The sequence below is a fragment of the Tupaia chinensis genome, unplaced genomic scaffold (assembly GCF_000334495.1).
Source record: "Tupaia chinensis unplaced genomic scaffold, TupChi_1.0 Scaffold000316_1, whole genome shotgun sequence".
Lineage (NCBI taxonomy): Eukaryota > Metazoa > Chordata > Mammalia > Scandentia > Tupaiidae > Tupaia > Tupaia belangeri.
In genome coordinates, this window is record NW_006159809.1 from 6,982,982 (window position 1) to 6,995,268 (window position 12,287).

A 12,287-nucleotide genomic window follows, 5' to 3' on the forward strand; every position below is an offset into this window, starting at 1 on the left:
TTGTTTCTGATGAGAGGTCTGAGGTTAGCCTGAAAGGATATCCTTTATAAGTAACCTGATGTTTTTCTCTTGCCAATTTTAGTATCTTCTCTTTGTCTGTAGATTTGACCAGTCTGGCTATGATGTGCCTTGGAGAAAATCTTCTTGGGTTGATTATATTAGGGGTCCTTTGTATATCTTGGGTCTGGATATTTGAATGCCTCTTTAGATTTGGAAAGTTTTCTTCCAAGATTTCATGGAATAGATTATCAATGTCCTCACTAGTGTCTTCACCTTCTGGGATACCAATTATCTGAATGTTTGGGTGCTTCATGCTGTCTAGTATTTCTCATATAGTATTCTCATTTTTGGGGGTATTTTCTCAGTCTTTTTGGTTGTTTTTTTCCTAGATCAGAGGCTTCACCTTCAACATACGAGATTCAATTTTCTGCATGGACTAATCTGCTTTTAATACTTTCAAGGGATGTTTTGATTTCCTGAAGGGCAGCCTTCATCTCTAATAGCTCCATTTGATTCTTTTTCATGGTGTGTATTTCCTCTTTCAGATCATGAAAGAACTTCAACACCTCCTGGAACTCGTTGTCTCTATTTTCCTTCATCTTCTGGAGTTCATTATCTCTCAGCTCTTGTATCTCATTTAGTTTTGTCAATATGAATATTCTGAAGTCTTTATCAGACATTTCCAAGAATTTTACTGTACTGTTTGTAGGTAATGAGGTATTGTTCTTTTCCCTTACAAGAGAGGCATTTTCTTGGTTTCTCATGTTTCTTGTACCTCTGCAGTTGTTTCTGGTCATTCTGTGACAAAATTTCTCCTCCACAGTGCTTTATAAATATGGTATAGGGAACCAGCAGTTACCGTAATGGCTATGTCGCTGGACTCCCACGTAGTCAACTGCGGTTCGTGTCCCGGACCTGGTGGCTTAAAACTCACGCCGGGCGCGTGTGCGTGCATGTCCAAGATCCCGAGAGGAGAATGGAGGAGAAGGGATTGCAGCGTGACCATCCCCCCTGGGGGGTGATTTCTCGCTTTCTGTCTCTATCTCTCTCTCTGTCTGTCTGGCGAGCGCACATGCCCTATAGCGAAAAAAACCTCTCAAAAAAAAAATATATATATATGGTATAAACAGTAAGATTAGTTCAGATTTATAGAAAGAAATTTCTTCGTTAAAGCAAGAGATTCAATAAGCATTGAGGATTTCAATGAATCTAAAAGGATTCAGATACTTGGCTCCTGTGCACGTAGGCCTATGTAGACATTAAGGGTCTGGAGAGTGAAGCTTATCTGAATATTTTGGGAGTCTAGGAGGCAGATTTAGAGCATGGCTTCCTGAACACATGGACACACCTCAGCTTTAAAATGGCTTCTTGTCTGAATATTTTGGGAGTCTAGGAGGTGAGTTTAGAGCATGGTGTCCTTCTTCCATGAGCTTTTCGAAGTCCTCTTATAATCAGTCAGCATTAGAACCAGCAGTTTGCATAATGGCTATGTTGCTGGACTCCCATGTAGTCAACCGTGGTTCAAATCCCTGACCTGGTAGCTTAAAACTCACACCAGGTGCCTGTGTGTGTGTGCCCAAGATCCCGAGAGGAGAATGGAGGAGAAGGAATTGTGGCAAGGCTATCCCTCCGGGAGGTGATTTTTCGCTTTCTGTCTGTCTGTCTCTGTCTTTCTGGTGAGCGCACATGCCCTATAGCAAAAACCTCTCCAAAAAAGTCAATAAATAAAATAATAGGCAACATCAGAGGTGGATGGAAACAAAGAGATACAATGCAAATGTTTTGTAAAGAGGGCCAACTGGTGACATGGTTAAGGCAGCTGGATCCTACAGGCCCGAAGCAGTTTGAGTCCCAGACTTGGCAGCTTGAAAAACACACCAGACATGTATGTGTTCATGCCCAAAATTCCAACAGGCAAATGTAGAAGGGGTTGCAGCATGGCCATCCCCACTGGGGGTAATTGCTCACTTCCCCTCTCTCACTCTTTCTCTCTCTCCCTCTATCCCCAGAAAACACACTTGCCTTATATGCTAAGAAAATTTGCATAATGAAATCTCCCATTTACTGAAGAGTAAAATACAAAGTTTCAGTAAGGAAAGGTTGGAAATCCTAAATGAAAGGGGGGAGATAGATTTTTAAATGAATTTTAATTATTATTTATACATTTAATTGCTATAGATCATTTAGATTGTAAAGAGACTTTACCCAGCATGTTATACACCCCAGTGCAGCCCAGCTGAGAATACTATACATGTCCTCATCAACAAGTAATAGACTATATCTGTGTCCCACAGATGTCTTACCTCTCTATTTTTCCCCCAAATTTCCTTTCCCTCCCACCCTCTCCACTTTGGCTCTAGTGTCCATAACCATTTTTAATGCTTATGTGCTCTCCAGTCTTTTAGTCTCTGCCATAGAGTGCAGACAGTTGGCATATGTTAAGTGGAGATATACAATGTCTCTCTTTCATAGCCTGACTTGCTTCACTCAGTAACAAATCTTCCATATCCGTCCACTTTCTATCAGATTCCAGGGCCTTGTTGGTTTTTATGGCTGAATAATATTCCATGAGTATATGTACCACACTTTATCAATCCATTCATCCGTTTGTGGATATTTGGGTTGTTTCCATGTCTTAGCAATTGTGAATAAGAGTGCAATGAATATAGATATGCAAGCACTTTTCTGCCTGAGCATTCTCCTGTCCTTTGGGTAGATACCCAGGAGTGGAATTGCTAGATTATATGTATGGTAGTTGTATTTGAAGGCCTTTGAGGAATCTCCATATTGTTGTTCTCCACAGTGACTGGACCAATTTACATTCCCACCAATAGTGTAGGAGTGTTCCCCTTTCACTACATCCCCTCCGCACTTATCTTTTTTTTTTTTTTTTAAATTTTCACCCATTCTGACTGGAGTTAGGTGGTCTCATTGTGGTTTTGATCTGCATCTCCCTTATGATGAGATGAGCATTTCATTTCTTCATATGCTTCTTGGCTGTTCATGTCTTCCTTAGAGAGTTGTTGATTCAGCTCATTTTCCCATCTTTTAATTGGGCTTCTCCCCCACCCCTCCAGGCGCTTGAGTTCCCTGGGAAATAGATTTTTTTAAAAGCACTCAAGAGGTTAGGTTTGTTACTAGAAATGTGGAAGCCTCGGATCAGCAGATGGCGTAATGGTTACATCACTGGACTCCCATGTAGTCGACCCCGGTTGGAGTACAGTACTTGGCACCTTAAAACTCAGCTGGACGCATGTGCATGCTTGCCCAAGATCCCCAGAAAAGAATGGAGAAAGGATTGCAGCGTGGCCATCGCCCCTGGGGGGTGATTTAGTACTTTCTGTCTGTCTCTCTCAGTCTGTCGGGCGAGTGCACTCGCCCTATAGCAAAAATCTCTCAACTCCTTAATTTTCCTGGCAGAACATAGCTTTTTAGCCAACCTCACTGAACGCTCCTCCCCTGATTACTGACAGGTGGGGAAATCCCACCGAGGCCCGGCCCCGCGCTCCTCCTCGCTAGCGAATGGCAAAACCTAGTGGGAGTGGCCCCCAGCTCAGCCAATAGACTAAGCAGTAGCCAGAGTCTGTGTAAACAAACCCAAAGGTGCTGCGCCTTCAGATCCTCCCCCTCGTTGGGCCGGATACATCCTTGGCCCAATGCCTATCCGAAAGTAGCGTCGGGTCCTTGCAGCCAATCAGAACAATGTCTCTCGCAAGGGGGCGTCCCACCCTGAGGGAAAGAACGGAGGAAGCGAAAAGACAGAATTTAAAACCAATCAGAAGGTGGAACTTCTAAGGGAGTGGGTAGGCACTGCTTCACATTTGGACCAATAAACACCATATATGCCCTTCTAGGTGACTGAGCAGCATCGTCTTCGGTCCAATAGGCGAATGGGGCGGTGCCCGGCAACCAATGGCTTGGGTTCGGGGGCGGGGCGAGGAGCCAGTGTGCAGTGAGAGGTAACCTGGCGAGTGGTAGTGGGGCTTCTCTGGTGCTGTAGCTCACGTTTTGGTACTAGAGGCCGAGACTTTTGGCGACGACTACTTCTGCGGCGACGGCTCAGGCTCTCGAAGAAGTGGCAGAGTACGATCTGGAGGAGGGGCTTCTCGTCAGCCCAGGTGGGCTTGGGCACCAGGACTGCCGGAGAAAGGACCCGCGGGAAGCGCCGCTCTCCGGGTCAGGGGGTGCCCTACGCCTCCTTTCAATAGCCGTCAGGGCTGAGAGGGGCGGCGCGCGCCTACCTGAGCGCCTGTGGGGAGGGAGGCCCGCGGGGTCCCGGGTCGCGGCCGTCTGCTAGAAGGGATGTTCGCAGGGCTCAATCCCCGCCCTTCGGGGACGCTGGAGAGTCTTAGTCTTTTTCCCGCACAGGTGCTCTGTTACCCCCCTACCCACCCAAGTTCGTGAGTCAGTCTACCCCCTTTACTCCCCGCCACATTCTGACACTCGGACAGGATTCTCCGACTTGTGAGTCCTTTAACTACTCCGGGTCAACAGTGCCAGGCAAATCCACCAGGGCGGCATACCCCCGCTCCCGGGCCGAAGGGAGAGGAGTTGCGCGTTTTGCCCCTCCCCCACTCGCAGGTCCCCGCGCATTTTCTGCGTTTCTATACTCCCTCCGCCGCCTCCTGTACTCCAGCCCTCATTCTTCATATCTGCTTTGACTTGGAGACCTTGGCTGGCTGCTTCAATTCTGCTTCAATTCTTCCCTGAGTGAGTCCATCACCTCCTCCTTCCCCCTAAATTTCATCCTCATCTTTCATGGAAACTAACATTTTCCACTTGCGTCTTCCAGGCGTCTGGAAGGTGAACGCAAGAGAGGCAGAATACGCTGAATAGGGAGCTTTACAAGGTTGGGAACTTTAATCGGTTTTGTTCTTGGTAAACTATTTTTGCCTTGCTTAAGATGGCATTTGATCACTATACCTTCTCTAGAATGTTTATCTCAATGCAGTTCTTTTGGTGATAATTGCTGGAAAATGTAGGTGGAAAGGGTTTACTGGCAGCAAGAGATTTACAATTTATTATTATTTTAAGTAGGTGGATTATACTTTAAGCAGTTTAGCTGGGGAGGCTGACAGTTTTCAGTGTAAGGGCCTGATCACCTTATTTTGTCATAACATTTAGGACACACCTTAGCTGTATAGTACAATGTGATTTGATCACACGCGACCTATGAATGGATAATAACGGCATTGAATCTGTTTTAAAACAACATTCCCTATTTTCTCTTCAGAGGGTTTGAGTTCACTTGTATAGAATATCTATTCGATTTCCAGCAGGGCTGACTCTAGCCATATGTTTCTAAATAATAGTGCAAACTATATTGTGCCTAAACAAAATATGCCAGGAATTTTATGGGGGAAAACTCACTACTCCTTCATTGAGATTCTAGAGGTCTGTAGATTTTAATTTAGATATTGGATAGTAAATGTTTCATCTTGGAGGTTGGAAGAAATTGAAGTATTGTGATAAAACTAATCGGATCCCTAAGGCTGTGTGTGTGTGTGTGTGTGTGAGAGAGAGAGAGAGAGAGAGAAAATACAAGTGTACTGAACTTTGTGAATTCACAGAGCTTAGTTTTTTGACTTTACATAAGGTGGAATTGTTTTTCTTAGTTCTCAGTGGAGATACATAAGGCATGGGTTTAACATCATGTTCATTGTGTTGGGGCAGGATTTTTGTAAGCTTTTGTTAAAAAAAATTTTTAATCCTATTTGTAAGATACACATCAATAGACTTCACTGTATTTTATTATAATAAGATTATATATTATGTAGAGAGAAATAGGTCTGTTAGAGTGAATTAAATGGAATCTTTAAGGTGGCAGCATTGTCTAATGAACCATATGTTTGAGCCTGGTTAATAAATCACAGTAAAAAGAGAAAGATCTTAAAACTGCTCTAACAAATGCCCAGATGTCTAAAACAATATAAAGAATTTATGACAGAGTTATAGCAGTCTTCAAAAAAAAGTACTGGACAAATTGCCAGTCTATGAGTTGGTCACTTTTGTAAATTGGTGTAAGGCTGCAGTTGAAAACCAAAGTCATTTTTGTGCAATCTTTTCAGGTATGTTTGTGCTTAGTAATTGTTATTCAAATTTAGAGGACTTTATCTATGATTTCTTCCCAGAGATCTTGACCTTGAGGAGCTCACAGTTTAATGGAAGAGAGGCCTAAAAACCAAGAATTAAATGCAAAGAGAGAGATTGTCTAGTCCAGGTATATAAAGGGTACAGAGAAGCCCTGTGGCACCTGTTCTGGCTTCATCTGCACTGCCTGAGACTTCTCAGTGCCATTTTCTGAACCTACCTGTTATGTTCCACATACCTGGGCCCCTCTTAGCAGGTTCTGTTTTCTCTCAAAAGCCTTTTCCACACATTATGTGCCTAATAAAATTCTGTTTCTTCAAAATCTTCTTGAAGACTACCTCTGTATCATCCAAGGAATAATTTTGCCTGTCTCTCTATTATTTTGTTATAAATAATTATAGTATATTCTCATTATTCACAGTAGTTATGGTCTATAAAGTCTAGGACACTGAAATATTGAATATTAAGCTATTGCTCCTAGGAAAAATATGTACATATTTACATAATTCACATAAATGATCTTAAATCCTTAAAACATATTTGCCCTGGTAGTCTTTTTATTTTTTGGTTTTTGCTATGGGACATGTATGCTTGCTAGAGAGAAACAGAGAGGGGAAGTGAGAAATGTCATGCTATAATCCTTTCTCCTCCAGGGATTTTGGGCACACAGGCATTTCAAGCCCCTGGTCCAGCTCCAGGACTCAGATCATGTTTATGGCCATGTGGGATCCAGTGCCTTAACTACCATACCACTGGCTGGCCCCATTGTGGTAGGCTCTATTTTCTTTACAAAAGAAAAAAAAGGAGGTTCAGAAGTGTTAAATGATTTGCCTAAGGCTATCTCACTAACAATTACCAGAGTTAGGATTCAAACCCTCTCAGGTTAGCCTAGAGCCAGAACTTCTTGCATTGTACCAAACTACCCCCTACTGTCTTTGTCCACTGTTCATCTCTGTATGAGAGCCGAATCAAGTACACCAAATGTAGTTTTATTTGACCTTAACTTGGGACGTGTGTAAAGATTTTAGCTATTATGTGCGTATACATGGCTGACCTCAAAAGCTAAACAAATATTAATTTTGAATTACAGATAAATTTTAGTAAGTAGGCAAATTCATAAATATGAGATCCACAATTAATGAGGATCAACTATACTTGTAAGGGACCCCTAAAGTCTGTTTCATGGTGACATCCTCTTCCAATGCTCTGTTCCTCTAGCTTCTTTGATAATTCATTCACTTTATCCACTCATTCAAGAAATATTTATTGAGTACTTACTATAAGCCAAATTTTGCCTTAATCTGTGGTGAAAAGCTAGAGATTAAAGTTCTGCCCTATTGATCTGATATTTAAGGAAGAAAGCTAAGTCTGGAGCTCAGGAAAGACATCAGGTTAGAATTACAGATTAAAAATGTATTCATGTTGGAAAATTCACTTTACAAGCTAAGTGATGCATAGTGATTGAATGTATAAAAGAAATTAAAATAAAATAAAATATATTACAAAACACACACACATTGGGCACATATGTGTGCATACCCAAAATCTTCTCAGGACAGAGAAATGGAGAAGGGATTGCAAAAAAATATTAAAAAAATACAGATTAATTTGACCTGGCATGTCCCCTCTCCCACTTCACATTCCAGCATACTTCTAGAACATTTCTGTTCTATTTTTGTGCGTAAACTCTTCCCTTTGAACCCTTCACAATGGACCTATGTCAACTAATACTTGTCTTTTGTTGATTTTGAGGCCACTTGCCCATGTAACTGGCAGTATCTTATAGAAGAATCTTGTTAATGTGGTCTTTAAATTCTGACTGTGCTACCTACCAACTGACTTTGATCAATCTTTTGGACTTTTGAACCTGTTTCCTAATTTCAAAAGTGGTAATATGATGTGTTGAGCCCTTACAGGTTAGAAGGAAGAGGCACATACATGCTACCTTTGGTGATGAGGGTTGAATGGGAAATCATCTCATCAACCACATTGTTTCTTGGTCCCAGTGAGTTCAAAACCTTATAGAACAATAACTTAGCAATACTTAAGGTAGGATTTGAACTCTTCTTTTACTTTGTTCATTCAACTTTTGTATTTCCAAAAAAAAATATCTGATTGGATTGTCCTGTCACCTAAAATGGTGGCCTTCTACTGTGCAGAATTTTGAGCCAAACCATGTTCATGGAGAATGATCTTCTTAGGTTCACCCTCTGTGTTGTTCTTAGCTAAGTCATTGAGCCCTGGTCTGGCCACTTGTAGCCAAAAAGTAGAGTTGGCTTCTTACATTATCTGTCCTACAGGTTAGAGCATATACTAAAACAACCCTTCGGAGATGGTTTCTTCAGAAGACAACTCGGGGGATAACAGTCCTGGAATTTCATAGCCTTCTGTCCAATTCAGGTAGCTGTCTAACATAATCATAGAGAATATTTAACTTTTCTTGGAGGGGGGTAGTTAGAGAAGGGAATTTGAATATCTTTTACCTACTCCTTATAGACTAATTTGCACCAGCTGTAGGCAGAGGGAGAGAGAATCTCTCTAAGTCTCTTCAGGTTAGAGAGGAAGCTTTCAGAGGATCTAAGAGAAAAATGAAAACAAACTACCATAGAAATTCTGGGTCCTGGGTGATAGAAAGAACCATGATAAATATATGGAAATGTCTTGGCCTAGGGTCAACAGTCACAGAGACTGATTGTTATCTTTAGGAGGAACATTACCCATCAATGAATGAGAGAAAAGTCTCAAGAAGGAGTAAGGAGGGGAACCAGCAGTTAGCATAATGGCTATGTTGCTGGACTCCCACGTAGTCGACCGCGGTTCACGTCCCGGACCTGGTGGCTTAAAACTCACGCCGGGCGCGTGTGCGTGCATGCCCAAGATCCCGAGAGGAGAATGGAGGAGAAGGGATTGCGGGATGACCATCCCCCCTGGGGGGTGATTTCTCACTTTCTGTCTCTATGTCTCTCTCTGTCTGGCAAGCACACATGCCCTATAGTGAAAATCTCTCAAAAAAAAAAAAGGAGTAAGGAGGAATCTGCTCTGTCCGGGCTGACTTCAGATTCCTGGGACCTTCAGGATGCCCTAGAGAATAGCCCTGGTATGCACCGTCAGTTGCCCCAAGAGCATTCACATTCCCACGTGACAGTTAAGATTCCAGAAGGGGATTTCAATTTTAGGAACAAAAATGTCCTGTCCCAGGAAAAAATAAAAATAAAGTCTACTTTTCTTACCTATCCATTGAGTTGCAAGAACTCCCAGATTTCTGCATCAAGTCTTGCTCAGAGATGTCAGTGTGATCAGGCCCAACACCTGAGCTGCTTCTTGTCTGGGGTTAAAGAAGAATTAGAAATGTGGACAAAGAGAGAGGTTAGTAAGCAGAGTTTAAATTAAGGAGGAAAAGCTTCCAATTCATGGAAGGGGGTGCTGAGCAAGTTGCCTGAGAATGTTTAATTAAGCATATAAAAAGTCAATGGTGTGTGTTCAATATTGGTATATATTCCTTATGGTATTCCATTTAATATTATTATCATGTGATTATTAGTTTATGTGCTATCTCCTTTTTTTTTTTTTTTTTTTTAAGAGGTTTTTGCTGTAGGGCTCCTGTGCTCAAAGGAGAGACAGAAAGTGAGAAATCATCCCCCCACCCCCCGGGAGATGGCCACACCACAGTCCCTTCTCCTTTCTCTTCTTGGGATCTTGGGCATGCACGCACACGCGCCCGGCGTGAGTTTTAAGCCACCAGATCCAAGACTCAGACCATGGTCAACTACTTGGGAGTCCAGTGGCGTAACCATTATGCTATCTCCTAGTCCCTGTGGCTATCTCCCGTACTAGACCATGGGCTCCCTGAGGGCAGGGTCCACAGCTTCATCTTTCTGTCCTTGGCACTTCGTTCAGTGCCTGATAATGAAGTAATAGATACAAACAAACATCTCATCTGAGGGATTCTTAACTCTTCCTGCATTGATGGCAGAGAATGTAAAGGATTCCCACAGAAGGCAGTATTTAGGCTGATTCTTAAAGGATGAGTAGGAATATTTTCCAGGTGAGTAAAACCTAGAGACAGCATTTCAAGCAGAGACCAGCAGGAACAAAGGCAGAGGTAAAAAAGATGGTGACCTTTACTGAACACCCCTGATAGATTTTTAAAATTCCAAATAAACAAAAAGCAAACAATCAAAAATCACCTAAGGGAAAATTGACAAATGGGCTAGGCCAGAGGGTACATCCCCATTGAGTTAACCTTGCTCACAACTACTTAGTAATGGATGCAAGTTTTAGGGAAGAGAGAATAACATTCGTATGTTACTGACAGGATATCTCTAACAATTTAGACATACAGGTATTGAATACTGGGAACTGTTACATCATAGTGAAGTCATTTACTTCACCATATGTGAAGATGATTTGTGTCACACTATTTGAGGTGCTAAAAATGTAGACAAACTTACTCTCAAGGAGCTTATAAGCAAGCAAGAGAGACAGATGGATGAACAACTAATTTAACATTGACAAGTGAGGTAATAAGATATGAGTTTAATGCCATCTACCATGAGAAGGGATAGTAAAATACATAGTGCTGGGCAAAGATTTCTCTAGTAAAATGATTTTTGAAGCACTACACAAATACAAGACATACTGAAGGGTTGCATCCAGCTTCATTTGAGTTAACATTTTATTTTTGTTTTTGATTTAATTACAAAATGGTACATATTTACTGTTGTAGAGTTAGAAAGCATTGGGAGTCAAGGGTGGGGGCTATAAATTACTCCATAGATCCACCACACTGAGACAATGGTGAAAGTTTTGGTTATATTTTATTCTTTCTGTAAGTATCCATATATATATATGGGGGGTATACTTTTTTAAAGGTTTTTACCATAGGGTGTGTGTGCTTGCCAGAGAGAGACAATGAGAGAGAAAATGAGAAATCACCCGCTTGGAGAATGGCCAAACCACAATCCTTTCTTCTCCATTCTCTTTTCAAGATTTTGGGCATGCATGCACAGGCATTCAGCATGGCTTTCAAGCTGCCAGTTTTGGGACTCGAACCATGGTCAGCCATGTGACCAGCACCTTAACCACCACGCCACATGTTTGCCCTATGTGAATTTTTATAATAGAAATCATTTATCAGGGACCAGCAGGTGGCATGGTGGTTAAGGCGCTGGACAAACCCATATGGCTGACCACAGTTCAAGTCCCAGACCTGGTGGCTTGCTTTCTCGCTTTCTCTCTGTCTCTCTCTAGTCAAATTGAAATAAATGACTAAATAAATTCTTTAAAAAAAAAGAAAGAAAGAAAAATCATTTGTCCTGGGCGTTCTGGTTAGTCCTTTCTATAAGATAAATTTCTTAATAATACAGGTGCTTTGTCCAAGGAAGTCTTTCACTATGTATTGCTATACATAATAACTAGAAGAGGGACTAACTTTTCAGCCTAATGGTGAACATGTGACTTGTGGTGATCTAATCAACCCCCTGCCCTACTTCAGAGGCTTCATTAAAGGTGCATTCAGAAATGAAGTTGGTATATGTAGGAGTTATGCTGGTCATTATTGTTTGTAATAGCATGATAGAGATGACTTCAGTGTCCACCAATAGGACACTGGTTAGGTAAACTATGAAATATCCAAATCGTGGAATGTTGTGTTGTCGTAAAGAGCAATGAAGAAGATCCATATACTAGGGACCAGCAGTTAGAGCAATGGCTATGTCACTGGATTCCCATGTAATTGACCGCGGTTCGCGTCCCGGACCTGGTGGCTTAAAACTCATGCTGGGCGCGTGTGCTTACGTGCCTAAGATCCCGAGAGGAGAGTGGAGGAGAAGGGATTGCGGTGTGGCCATCCCCCCTGGGGGGGTTGATTTCTCGCTTTCTGTCTCTCTGTCTCTCTCTGTCTGTCTGACGAGCGCACACACCTAAAGCCAAAAACCTCTCCAGAAAAAAGATCCATATACTAGTGTAGAAGAGCTCGGATAAATGGTCAGTTTTTAAAAAAGAAATAAGTTGGGCCAGCAGGTGATGCAAAGGTTAAGGCAGCTGGATCCCTTATGACCAACTTCAAGTTTCAAGTCCCCAGTCCAACAATTGGGTGCCCAAAACCCCAAGAGGAGAATGAAGGAAAAGGGGTTGCAGCATGTCTATCCTCCAGGGGCGGGGGGGGGGTAGGGAGGAGGGGGAAGGGGACAACTTCT

General features: G+C 42.2%; 1 protein-coding gene across 3 annotated transcripts in view; it reads left to right on the forward strand.

The window, feature by feature from the left end:
* The window catches only part of PAIP2B (poly(A) binding protein interacting protein 2B), a 91,902-nt gene that overhangs the window by 38,881 nt on the left and 40,734 nt on the right, over nucleotides 1-12,287 (forward strand). The window contains exon 1 of one of the 3 annotated variants that reach the window (XM_006151265.3): nucleotides 3,948-4,118. The exons of 1 other annotated variant lie outside the window; for it this stretch is intronic. The gene's annotated coding sequence lies outside the window, so the exon portion shown is untranslated. Of the gene's footprint in view, nucleotides 1-3,947; nucleotides 4,119-4,685; nucleotides 4,711-12,287 lie in introns of those variants that run through there. One more of the 3 variants, XM_027772970.1, reaches the window with a different exon arrangement.